The sequence below is a fragment of the Polyodon spathula genome, chromosome 24 (assembly GCF_017654505.1).
Source record: "Polyodon spathula isolate WHYD16114869_AA chromosome 24, ASM1765450v1, whole genome shotgun sequence".
Taxonomy (NCBI): Eukaryota; Metazoa; Chordata; class Actinopteri; order Acipenseriformes; family Polyodontidae; genus Polyodon; species Polyodon spathula.
The window spans coordinates 9,858,611-9,872,071 of record NC_054557.1 but is presented as its reverse complement, the minus strand read 5'-3'; positions in this window follow the sequence as shown (position 1 = coordinate 9,872,071).

The following is a 13,461-nucleotide window of genomic DNA, read 5'->3' as shown; positions in this document are numbered from 1 at the left end:
TGAGACTTGTTGCCTGCTAGGGTCCACTCTGCAGGAATGCAGCTACGCAACCATGAAACTGCAAGCGGTGCTTGTGAATGCCCAGCCAAGGCTGTGTGAAGCAGCAGGAGTCATCGTATGAATACCGGCTCATCAGTTGGTTAGTTTAGCGGATAGTGATGGTTACGTAGTGTATAGTGAGGGTTAATGTATAGCGAGGGTTACGTAGTGTAGCCGGTTCCTGGAGTGGGACGACTCATTTATAAGGCTAGCGCTCGCCCTGTGTGGCACCTTTTTATTTCTAGTTTTTGTACTGTGTTTTATTTTGCCTTTTGTACAGCTTGCTGTATGTGTTCTCTGTGCGATACCATGGCTGGTAACATCACATGACCACCTTTATTTACTTTCTTTTTGTTAATAAATCCTGCGCGCCTGTGCTGCCATCTCCATTGTCTCTGTATGGCTTAATCAGCCATTACCCACACATGTGACATGAGCACCCTGTCACAAGTACAAAAACAGTGACGCGTGTGTAGTCCAGTTGAATATTTTACCTTTGCTTATGGCTCATAAAGAACTTGTTATCAATATGGCTCTTTCAGACAAAAAGTTGGTCAGTTCTAGTCTACTAAATTGTCTTATTTTATATGGGTCTCCCCAACATTTTTTTAGATATTTGAACTAGTTTGGATATATCAGTCACCTCATTATAGAAATAGATTACTGTTCATTAAAATTATTAGGGGATGTATTTAAGGTATTAATAACAGGCTCCTTAGAATTGCTTAAAATAGATGAAAAGGTAATATTGTTTCTGGGTACTCTCTAATTGGGTTTTCGTGAACATTGAAATGCTTGTTTCTGTATAATCAGCATTATGAGGTAAAAATCACTTCCAACTTAAAATGCAGCCTCTCCAGACCCTGTGAAGTACTCCTCCCACTGATTGACAAGTGCGCCTATTGTGGTATGGCGTTTATAATCATTTGCTTGGAAATGTGTTTTGCAGAAATGCCATTCAGTGCTGTTGATTTTGTGCCATCAAAACAGTCTGACTGTTGAGATCTATTAAAACACTTGACAATTATTCTGAGTGGTTAGTTGTTCCAATACTGATATTTATTATTGAATATGTCTGTGATTCCTGAGCCCAGACAAATCAGACTGATATTTCAACTTACATCTTATATCTACAGGGTACATTGAGTATATGAGGAAAGAATAATCTTCCAAGAGGATAAAATCTAAGAAGGTCCAGGCTTTTATATATTAGCAAGGAACACAGTCGTCCCCAAGTTCACTAAATGTGTCCAAGTATTGAATCAGTCATCCTAAATCAGTGGGATCCTTTGTGATGTTTGGGACTGCACTGTGTCCTGTTGTAGTAGTATAACAAGATTTGAAATACCATTTGAAGCTGTTAACCTTTAAAGGAATTACATGTGAAGCAAACTTTGTGGTTATAGTACTCAGAATCCAAATAATAAAGGATTGACAGCAAGATGAATCTCTAAGATAGATTTTCCCTACCTCACCTGGCATACCAAATCTGATTAGCATTGAGTATGTCTGGGACAACACAAACCATAAAATGGCACAACACAGGCCATGGCAGGCCTAGATGCTGCACATGCATTCTTGTGTGTAAGTCGACAATCACTCATCTCCCTCCTAGTAATTATTGTGAGTCACCTGTGCGTAGTGTATACAATACACAACCGGGTGGCCAGTGGAATGTTGGTGAAACCGAAGAAAAACTGAAAAGAGAATGAATCTATAGCAAAATTAATTAAATGTTCTCAATAGGCAATGCTGGTTACTTTCGCTGGTGCAAAGGTGATGGGCTGGTTTTGGTGAATAACAAAATAAATTTGGACCAGTTGTATCCATATTTAGTATTTGCTGTCCAATAGATGTGAACTGAGCTTTCATTATAGTAAGTCGAAATTAAAAAGCCTGTACTTCTGCGGATTGATTTTAAGTTTGATTCACAGTTGACTCTGTGACTTTCCAGCAGGCATCTACCTTCTTATAGAATTCCACTAGAGCTGGAAGCCGATTGTTTGATAGTACTGAATTGTTATTTATTTATACAGGGGGCATAGGTGTAGTTTGTGAACATTGGTACCTGCTAATTGGTGAATGTAAGCAATTGTCAACAGTTTTGTTTATTATGTAAACTTGATTGAGTAAACATTGATCACAACTCCCTCATGAGTCAGCTTGGAAGAAGGCTTATTGCCAGAGATATCCTGCAGCACTAAAGTTTTGTTCTTTTTTCTTCATCTGTGATGAAGTAGCCATTTTCCAGCAGGAAATAATAAGTTTATAAAGCAGTTGTGTTTTAATGTTCAGTTGCTGGGGCTCATAAATGCTAATTATTTTCCACCATAATCTAGCAGAAACCAAGAACTTATTAAATTTGACTTTGGAGAAAAGGATTATGTATTGCCTCAAAAATGATATTGTGCTCGTACTGGAGACAAAGTTCTCAGAGGAAAGCGTATTAGTTTTTATTATAAATCGCATATCAGAAATTAACCAAATCACAGTAAAGTGTTTGCCAACATTTCAGTACATCTTATCCTGTGTATAGATGTTGTCCCGTACATAAAACTGTACATCTAATTTTAACATTCGAAAAGCTTTATAAAAAATAAAAAAGATTTATCATTAAAGCTATTCCTGAGTACAATCTCATTTGAGTGATCATGTTTAGGGTGTCTGCATCAGAGATGTCGTTTCAAGTTGTTTGAGTGGTTAGAACTGTACGGCATCTCTTATACAATAAGAGACACCCTACACATAACATGCTAACATGCAGAAAAAACAGAGTTAACTTTTAAAACCATGAAAATGTGACAGCCTGGTAAAATATTTCTTTTGGAAATGAAAGGAAAAGTTTAGGAACGAGAGGAGTTATTTTTGGCAGTTTTATTGGATGATGGTTTGTGCACTTTTATTATTTACAATGAAACAGAAACAAAAACAACAAGCAAAATCCTCGCTGCCTTGGAGCACTAAGACAGTTTTTCTTTAAACAAGCCTAAACCTCATGCTAAGGCTGACTCCTTCTACCCTTTTCCTGGTAGTGTCGACTCCCTTACACAACAACCTCATTCAAACGTTGTTCTGCCTTTTATACCATATGGTAGCAGCTGCACCTGTGTTTCATTGTTCGGGGAAACTGGCATCTATTTTGACTCCCAGCCTCCCATGTGGTAACAAAATGGCCACCAGCAACCAGTCACCCCATTCCTAAAACCTCAAAGTTATGGTCCCGCAGGTATACCCCAGGCCATCACAGATGTTATAAAGCTAAAAAAATATTAACAATTGCCAGGTAAAGCTCAAAACAACCCTTGTGCTTTTCCTTTAACTTTAATAGTGAGATACAGAGACAAAAGTATTGAGTTCATAAAAATGCATCATAAATGACTTTTCATATTAAACACAAACAGCAAACAGTGTACTGTATTTAAAATAGGTGATTATTCTTTTAATTGTTGTGCTTGGCCTATGCCCTGAGTACCTGTAATACCAAACACTTGAATTCTATATGTGTGTTTGGGTTGGGTGTGTGTTGTTAATAATAGCAAGTATTTTATTCAAATGACCAAAGCTACCTCTAGCTATTTTAAATCCATATTTTGTAAGTATAATATTTCTATAGAAATGTATGTTTTTTTGGGGGAAATATTTCTTATGTATAAAAGCTAGGGCATGTTCAAAGCCGGGTTGGTTTTTGATTTTATTTTTTTTGCGTTCCATAACAAGTCACTTCAGGCTAACTATTAGTTATATAAGCAGCCTTTTATCCTCACATACTTGAGTGCTACACATCATGACGCAATTCACTGACCTTCAACTCGCAAACTCCAAATTGTCTTAATAGTGTCTTTTAAATCCACCTTTAATCATTTGTCAACCAACTTCAAATCTGCTGTAATCAAGCATGTAAAGATTACTATTGAAGTCCTATTTGTAGAATGGGATGCTTCCCATGTTTCTGTTAATTCATTTGAGAGTCATACTTTTGGTATACTATTTAATGTTGTTCTGTATTGGATTGGCTGTGGGTCTGAACCTGGTGTCCTTCAGATAAATAGGGAACCACTAAATGAATGCTATAATAAGTGATGATCTCAATGTGAAAGAAAAGATAGCTATAAAAGGTAATTGCAGCTATTGTATATAAAATGAACATTACGTCATCTGTTTTTAGTAGCATCTTGTTCTTTTGAATCTTCTTAGAAAATTCCAAGGAACAAATTGTACTCAGGAAGGAGTGAAAAAAAGTTTGTCAACACAATCAGCTGTGAACGCCTATGCCGGGTCACAGTTATTTTGAATGAGTAGGAGTTTGGATTAAATTCAGGTGGTCCAGAGTAGGGAATATTAATTAATATTGTTTAGTATTCATGTATTTTGAAATATACTGGTTTACTTCTACATTAACATAAACTGTACACTAAGTATATGCATGGCTTTCTCAGTTAATCTGTCTGATTGATAAACCACAGATTACAGTTGCAAGCCTGTGTATTGCACAAAACAGAGTGGCACCCCACCCCACCTCACCTCCCCCCACAATCTTTCCAGCATGATACCATATATTGTATATCAGCAAAGTCACCCTAATAGTACAACAAACCATGCAGATAGTCTAAATGAAGTTAATTTTGCTAAGAGTCCATGTGCTGCCTGTGGATTGCCTTTTTTTGCTGGCTAAAGCCAATGGAGTGACAATAGGTATCCCGTGTAGTTCCGACCTCCTACTCAAATTACCATCTGCTATTGGAAAGGACATTTTAGTGAGAAAAAACAATTATATTTGTAAATAATTGAATAGTATTAGCTCTGGGTGTGTGTTGTGTTTCCATGACTACCAAAAGACCACCCCACCCCCCCACCCCCCCCACTTGGAAGGCCTTTGTTTTGGATGCTTCGATCCTCTTGCTTTTAATGTGCCATTGTAGCATTGAAAGAAAAATAAAACAGTCTTAAATCATTAATTCATAGGTAAATAACAACTAAAGAGGCTTCAGTGTGTGTGTTTATAACGTCTTATTGTTTTAATTAATTTGAACCCTTAAAATGGCTTCAGGGTTCAATTGAAATGGTTGGTTGTGCTACTTAAGTGCTCTTCCTTGAAATATAGTTTCACTTCATTTAATTACTGCTTCACTGTCAATCAACAGCCAAGTCACTGGAGTTCACTTGGGTTCATTAGTGTTTGTTTGCCGTTGTGTTGTATCACAAAATGCTCACGATAATGAATGCTCTTAGCATGACAGATTTTTCTATTGTTGTCCAAATCATGTGGGACACATGCTAACTTATATGGGAAATACAATTCATGTAAATTCCAGTCATTCCAAATGAAAATACCTGTATACATAAAACTTTTTGTAGTTTTATATAACTTTTACAACATTCATATACAGTTATTATTAAATTGATAGGTTAAAAATGCCTATAAACGTCTATGGGAAATGTGTAATTCATGTTCTGATGATTGATAACTGACGTGAATAAGAAGTTATTCAACATGTGATACCCATCATACTGATACCCATATAAGCACAACCTAAATAAAGCACAATATGATTACAATGCACTTTTCAAAATGTGATAACCCTGCAGTCCTGTAGGACAGTGAATAGGGTATTAGCTAGGAACATACTAAATAAATGTACTAGCTCATCTGAAAAGAATGAGGTTTTTTACTCATGAATGACTGAGACTTTGTTTATTTTGTTATGCAATGTCTAAATATACTACTAACTTTATTTTCAGTCCTATTGTGTATCTGGTGAATTATTGAGCGTTAAAAGTTGTGCATGAACCATCTCATTATGTTGCAGGTCTGGGCAGCAATCTTGTTTTTCCATTCTATTTAATTGTCTATTCTATGATAAACACGACTCAGGTTCCTAGAGACTTATGTTATGGTTACTCAAGTCAAGTGAATTATAAACAGGAGAAAATGATTAGATTAGAGAGTATGGCAGAGCTCCATTACTCAGAGACTCAGACTGCTTCAATGTTAATGTACATCAGAAAGGGAGGTAATGCTGTCCTGCTTCTGTCAGTAATCAAATGGGATGCAGTCCTGTTGACAAAAAGGCGCATAATGATCCCCCAGCACTCAGCTCCCAATAGGGGAAAAGCAGTATCTGAACCCTGCAGAGAGAGAGAGAGAGAGAGAGAGAGAGAGAGAGAGAGAGAGGTAACAGGTGTTTACCAGTTAACTTGGCAAATAATTTATGCAAAGTTCATACATCTGACTCCCCCTTGTACAATGGTGAAAACTGAATGCGTTTCCTGTAAAAATACAATTCAAAATTCAATTTCAGAACTGCTGAAATGTTTATTTATTTATTTATTTATTTTCACATGTTCATTGTGAAGCTGCTCCAGAAGATTACACATGATTGTATTAAAAATCTATGATATCTGAATTAACAATTGTTTGGGAAAAGTGGAAATTGTACAATGTTTATATACTTTTTTTTACTGGACCTCCTCATGCCTTCTCTTTGTTGCGTATGAGACAGATTGTGACATGTTTAACCCCATTAAAATGCTGTCTTAACCCCCCCCCCGATAAAGACTGATAGGTTCTGTGTTTTCCTAGCCATGGCAAAACCTTTCAGAACTCAAATGCAAATTCCTCCTCATTCGATGCCCTACCCAATGACACACTTGTGACTTATTAACGCCAGTCCTTGTTAACATTGTTTTGCCTCAAGGCAATAGGATTACTCATATGCAGGAATGGTTAGGATCCCACCTTCCTTTCCTGACAAAGATGAACTATCACCCCTCAGGAAGGGAAATTTGCATATAATAATCTTTATTTAGCACCTTTGACCACCATCACAAAGTACTTTACAAGATACAAGACTAGGGTGTTTGAACTTTGCATCAGCTGCAGAGTCACTTACAACAACGTCTCACCTGAAAGAAGGTGCACAAGGAGGTTAAGTGACTTGCTTGGGGTCACACAATGAGTGAGCCGGGATTTGAACCGGGTACCTCCTGGTTACATGCTCATTTCTTTATCCACTGGACCAGACGGCCTGCTATAAGATGATAAGGGTCAGGAGGAGAAGAAATACATAACAACACTGCAGCAAAGGCAAGCCCTGTCTTAAAAAGTTGGGTTAAATCAATCAGAATTAGCACATGCTGCTCCAATGGTGAAATACCTAGGAAGGAATCTTAATGCTTTGCCACATATGTTTGGTCACACTTTGATTAAAGCACCTGATCTTGTATAACACAAGCTATATTTGTAAATGCATTTCTATTTCTGATCCAATACCAGTGGCTGTTTCATAATAGGGTAAATTCTAGATTTGGATTACAGTACCCTTGCCTGCAATCACTGTGACCTTCCATGCACTTCTGGGTCCTGAAGTGGCTTGCTTTTCACTGAGTGTTTGAAATACATTTGTGCAATTAGCAAAGTTCAACTGTACGCATTAGTTAATAAATAATTTATCAGATGATCAGACATTGCTAAATTCTCCAAGCTGTTTAAAACTGGGTTATGGGTAACATTGGAATATCTAATCAAATCTCATACTCTGTTAATTAGTAAACCAGCTATTGCACTGCCATATCTACTGATAGTGTGAAGTAGATTTTCTATTCATTTAAACTGATTCGAAATTTGTCATTTTTATAAATCCTAGATGAGTCAACTTTAAATTTAAATTTAAAGAGTAAGTAGCGGGCTCCCGAAAAATTTAACAACCCCAGGTGTTGCTGCAACGGTTTAAATAACGCACCTGTAATTTTTCTTTTCATTGTTAACATCCTGACAGCTTTTTATATTTATAACTTTAAAGTCTGTTTCAAAGCGATTTTCAAAATGGTCCATCTAGTGAACAGAAAGTAAGATTACCATATCAGTGCACCGTCTATAGAATCTGAGTTTTGAAACCTGTTTTACTTGGAAGTCTGCATTCCTTAAAGAGCTTGGAAAAGGCATCAGTACTGGTCCTTGTTAAGAACATTTAACAATAGATGAGCTACATGTAATTGCAGTGCACAGTAATTGAGAATGGTGTCTTTTTTTTTTAATAAAATGTCTCTTCAGTGCACTGATTTAAAGACTCGGTGGTAATAAATGAAAGACCAACCCAATACTCATAGCTCATTACACTGGTCTATGAAGTGAACTTTTTTCAAGGTCTGTTTTCCACATCAGACACCACTGTGATGTAAAAATTCCAGGCTTGTCGGTGGGGTTGTCTACCTGCAAAAGCACAATGGCTCAGCAGCACATCTCACTGTTGACAAGCAAGACAGATGGCTTTATACCTGGGTCTAAGGAAGACATGGAGTGGAAAGGGAATTTCTCAAGCTTACTGCAGGAAGGGCCTCTAGACACTCCCAGAGATTGCTTAAGAATAAGCTGTTCCTGGGGAGGAAGGCATGCTGATTACAATGGAAATGTCGTGCTACAGAATGGTCAGGAGAGACTGCATCAAGGCTTAACAAACAGCAAACTGGAAATGTTTTTGCACACCTCATGCACTGTGTGTACTTGTAAATACTCCAGCTTATTCCTAAATTCTCTTATCCACACACATATATAAATGGAAATATACACCCAGGTAGACACAGTAGATACACATGTGTGCACACTAAGGGGTTTCTCTCCTGTTTAGTCTTCCAGACATAGGTGGACATGTTCCAAACATGGCATTGCATAAACATACATGTTTTCTATTTAAAACACATATACGCAGTTCCTCTGGAACGTGGGTTGAATGTTGTCAGGAAAAAAAAACAGGGAAAAAAACCTAGGCGCTTTATTTTTGTATTGAATCCTGGACACCTTTCTCATTCCATTCGAGTCATGTGCAATCTTTCAGCTCTACTAATGTAGCAGAGTAAGTGGGGCGAGCAGAATTTAATGGTCACAGTGTCACAGGATTTGAAATCCAACCAAGGGTGCTGGAACTAAGGCTGCTGGGGGTGCAGCAGCACCCCCTTGGCTTTGCATGGCTTCTATCATATACAGGAGTTACAGTTTTGTTCAATGGCTTTCAGCACCCCCACTTTAAAAATTGTTCCAGTGCCACTGAATCTAACATCTTACTGCTGTTATCAAACAAGACCAGGATGTTATTAAAATATGTAATAGGGCAATATAGTGTCAGGCTAACCCCTTACTTACAGTCTGTTCTTAAAAGATACAGGTTTCTTCTGCAACAGATCATAAGGAATGCCAGACTGTCATTTTACATAAATTTTTTCATACAAAGGTTACTACAATACCATATTTCTGAGGGTTACTGCTGATTTAAGGAACATGTTTCTGAGGGAGCGAGTAGAGACTGGCCTCCATATTCCAACTGGTCTAAATATATCCTCTGGTAGCCATTTTAGGAAGCCGTCCTTCCTTCTCCGGTATAGACTCTCAGACGTGTAAAGTATAAGCTGTGTGGGCAAATAAGTGGTGTGCTGAATTAGTGCCTGTGACAGGCTTGCTATTAATGTTTTCTACAGGATTATTATTAGCTGCAGTGTAGGTTTTCAACAAAGATGCCTCAGAATGTGACAGCTCAGTGGATTAATGAAAGTAATCAAACAAGATCAATCGCGTCATTGGGGCTAAGAGAAAAGGGAGTAAGGGTAAAGGAACTCTGCCCTGTTATAGCTGTATACAGCAAAGGCTAGGAACATTGTGAAATTTTAAGTGACAGGGTGCAATGACAAAGAGAGAGAAACTTTTACTACAGTGTTGGGTTGAGGTTGCTTTCCCTTTAAAGGGTTGTGGTTTCTTAAATAGAAAGTCAAGTTAAAGAGCACATACAGACCTTTTTATTTTATTGTGTTACATGTTCCCATTTGTTGCTACAACTGTTAACGTAAGGTGTGTGTAGTGTTTTAATTTATTTACTTTTTTACATTTTGACCACTTTTTTAAAACTTAAATTGCATTCCCTGCCTCAAGATGGCTTTTCATCTACCTGCATGGACCTTTCAGAATTACATTTCCCATCATTCTCCACTGATGGATTTACCAGTGAGCAGGAAGATGATGGGAAATGTAGTTCTGAGAGGTCCATGCAGGTACAAGGGAAGCCATCTTGAGACAGGGAATGCAATTTAAAAGTTTAAAGAAGTGGTAAAAAAAACCCCAAAAAACAATGCACACCTTATGTAAACAGTTGTAGCAACACATGGGAACATGTAACACAAGGTCCTTAGTACCTTTTAATTTTCTGAAAAGCTCTACTAAATATTTACCAGATTCTTGATATCAAATTGAATAACAGAACCGTGTAAATGGTTTAGGGTAGTTTCCCATAATACTAGCTTCATTTAAAGGGTAATCCCCAGCTGGGGTCTCCTAATCCTTTTATTAAACATTTCCATGACGTCATCCTTTTATCTTAACATGGATTGCGGTATGAGATAGGACTGAACTAAGAACTCTCGATTGGTCAAAAACTAATAAACTCAGTAACAGGATAAGCAAATATTTGATTTAATGAAATTGGAAATGTTTTTAAAAAAAGCTGATTCAAATCATGTTGAATTCAAATAACTCCCAGTTCCTTGTACCTAAAGGGTAGGTTTTTTTTTTCACAGATGTTGTTTATTCTTTAGTGAGTACACTGGGTTACACTGCCTGCCTGCCTGTCCATATGGCAGGTAAATCAAACCTGGCCTGCAGAGATCACCATGGCAATAAGAACTCTCTGTTCAGTCCCTACGCTCTGCTGTGGAACAGAGGACAGTCACCAGCGCTGTCATCAACTAACAGAAACTTGGCAGGGCGCAACACCACTGCGCCATCTAGAAACAGACGAGAGGATGCCATTGCAACCCTAGACCAAGATTGCCATAGCATTATGTCAATGATGATGACACACTTTTAATATGCCAAGCTGCATAGATTTTCACATTACTCACAATGGTTATTGTGAAATTTACATTATTAGAGCATTGCTTTTTGTGTGAAGGAATCGAAATAAAATCTCGAATAATTAACCTCTTTTAAAGAGCAAGTCTTTTTTGTATCCCTTTTCATAATATAAAACGTTTTTTTTTATAAATTAAAGTAAATGACCAGGCTAAATTATCATTTTACAACCAGTTTTAAGACGCCAATAATCTTGGTAATGTACTAGCCTTATTAATGGTATCTAGATGGCATTTATCTTCCAAATACACTGGATGTGTTATCTAGTTATAGCTATTATAGTCTTTTCTTATTATAAGGTCCTGTTTTTTTTTATTATTTTAAAAAAAAGCCTCTTCTGACCCGAGTTTGACTTCAATCAGTCATCCGGCTCTATGCTGTCTGTATATGGGCTGTATCATTTACTAGGATGACAGGATTTGGAATCTCAATGAGAGTGAATGGCTGAGAGATTCCATTTATAATATAATTTCTGTTAACACCTCTACTGGGGCTAAATATCTTCTGTAAGTTCATGGTATGCAGAAATGTACAGTTTTTCTTTAACCTAGAACTGACCCAGCTTGAGCAGCTCTATTTAAAAGTAGCACCTCGACCTGCGACAAACACTGAATGCAGGCACCCAAGTTCAAACATCTCACATTAAGATGAGAAAGAACATTTCTCAGGATGGGGCAAGAGCAATACATTTCTATCTCATAAAAAGATATAAATACCTACGGTATCAATAATGTATTCTGACATTTTGTTCCAGACCGTCTTTAATATAAACAAGTACTATTCACAAACGAATGAAAAGAAACAAAATCAATAATATAGCTCTATGTCCCATTGTTATGAAATTATTCCTACTAAAAAATGACAAATGTCTTTCTACAAGACTAGCAATAAACCATACAAGCAGTATGTAATGTGCTCCTAGACATTGCCCCCAGTGCTGCAGCACAGTGCTTTCATACATCAGTTGCTGTAGTGTAGCCTCAAAGGTGTTGTCAATGTAGAGGTGTGGGTCAGAATTACCTATAGTAAATGTTTAACCCTCTAAACTATGTGAAATGTGTATGTTAAACCTTGATATGAAACACTGCATGTGCATGTTAGTTTGAGCTGCCAGGGGAGAGGTTTGTTAAACACCTGCATGCAGTATAGCGATACTGTGTGAACTTGTAAAACCTGTTGGTGACTCATTATTGCTGAGTAGGCCAGACATTATTTGTTAAGACCATAAAAGCCCTCAGGTCCTGACTCATTTGAACTTATACTTTAGTCCTCCCTTAGATCCTTCGAAAAAAACCATCAAAAAGAAAAAGTGTCATCAGTAATTCAGATTACTTGGATTCTAAATTCAAATGCATACTGTCAGTTTTTACTGAATTTACAGTAACACCGACATCACATTTAAATTACAGAACAATGAAAAGTATTATCCGTTTGAAGGGGTGTTTTATTGAAAATATGGCTACAAGTGGACTTTTAAAAAGTATGCATTGCAAATGAACTGCACTTGAAATCTGCATGTCCCATTCTGATCACAGGCTGTCTTATTGTATCCTGTGTTTTTAGAATAATGACATCTGTAGCAACACCTTTCTTTGTCTTGTATAGTGGTGCGTTGTCCACTGCTTTCAACACCTCCAGTTTTGTTTGCAAGGACAGTGCACGTTTAGACAGTACCAACACTATCATCAAAGTTTAAGCAAATTCAAGCAAACTCAGGCAATCAGAACCATGGCCTTCTTGTGCAATGCAATGTCCATACTGAGTTTGTTGTATTCAGCTAAGCCTTTGTTATGCTAATGATGTTCCCCGCACACATCTGCATTGTATGAGCAGTTCTCATGATACAACTGTATTAAACATACAGATCCCTGCTAAAGTATACACGGGTTACTAAAATGGACGTATTTATAAAAGTGTTTGCTTCTTTAAATATTCTTTACAGTTGATTTGTGGTATTTTTTTTTCTCAGTTCAGTCCAAGTCAGATGACTTGTGATTAGATTGAAGGAGAGCTCTAAGCTCCCTATTAGTACCAAGGGCAGGCTCCAGCAGCCAGACACACATGGACAAACTGGCTGTGTACCAGCAATGCTCTGACCGGCACTGAATTTCAAATCGCTTCTTACTGCTGGTAATACCAAGACCACTAAAAATATATCACACAGCTCCCTATTGTGAAAGGTTGCATTATTGCCACTACACAGACAGAACTCTGTGTTAGATAAATAAATAAACACTGAATTTCCCATGACAGAACAAGTAATGCATGTATTAGAGTAAGTTTTGGGTGTAACAAGGATGTTGTTTTTGCTTCACTAGAATTTACTTTACAGTCGTTTAGTCAACTCTTGCTCCAGTTTGCACCAAAACGATTTTAGAAAGCAAAATAACTGGTCTCACAGGGACTGAACATTTGTCAACTTTGTCTGCTTAAAACAGGTGGCACTTTATTTCACTTAAAATAAAATCTATTTCTGCTCAGAGCTAGTGCTCTCTTAGTGCAGTTGTCTGATGTGTAATTGTGTTATTGTG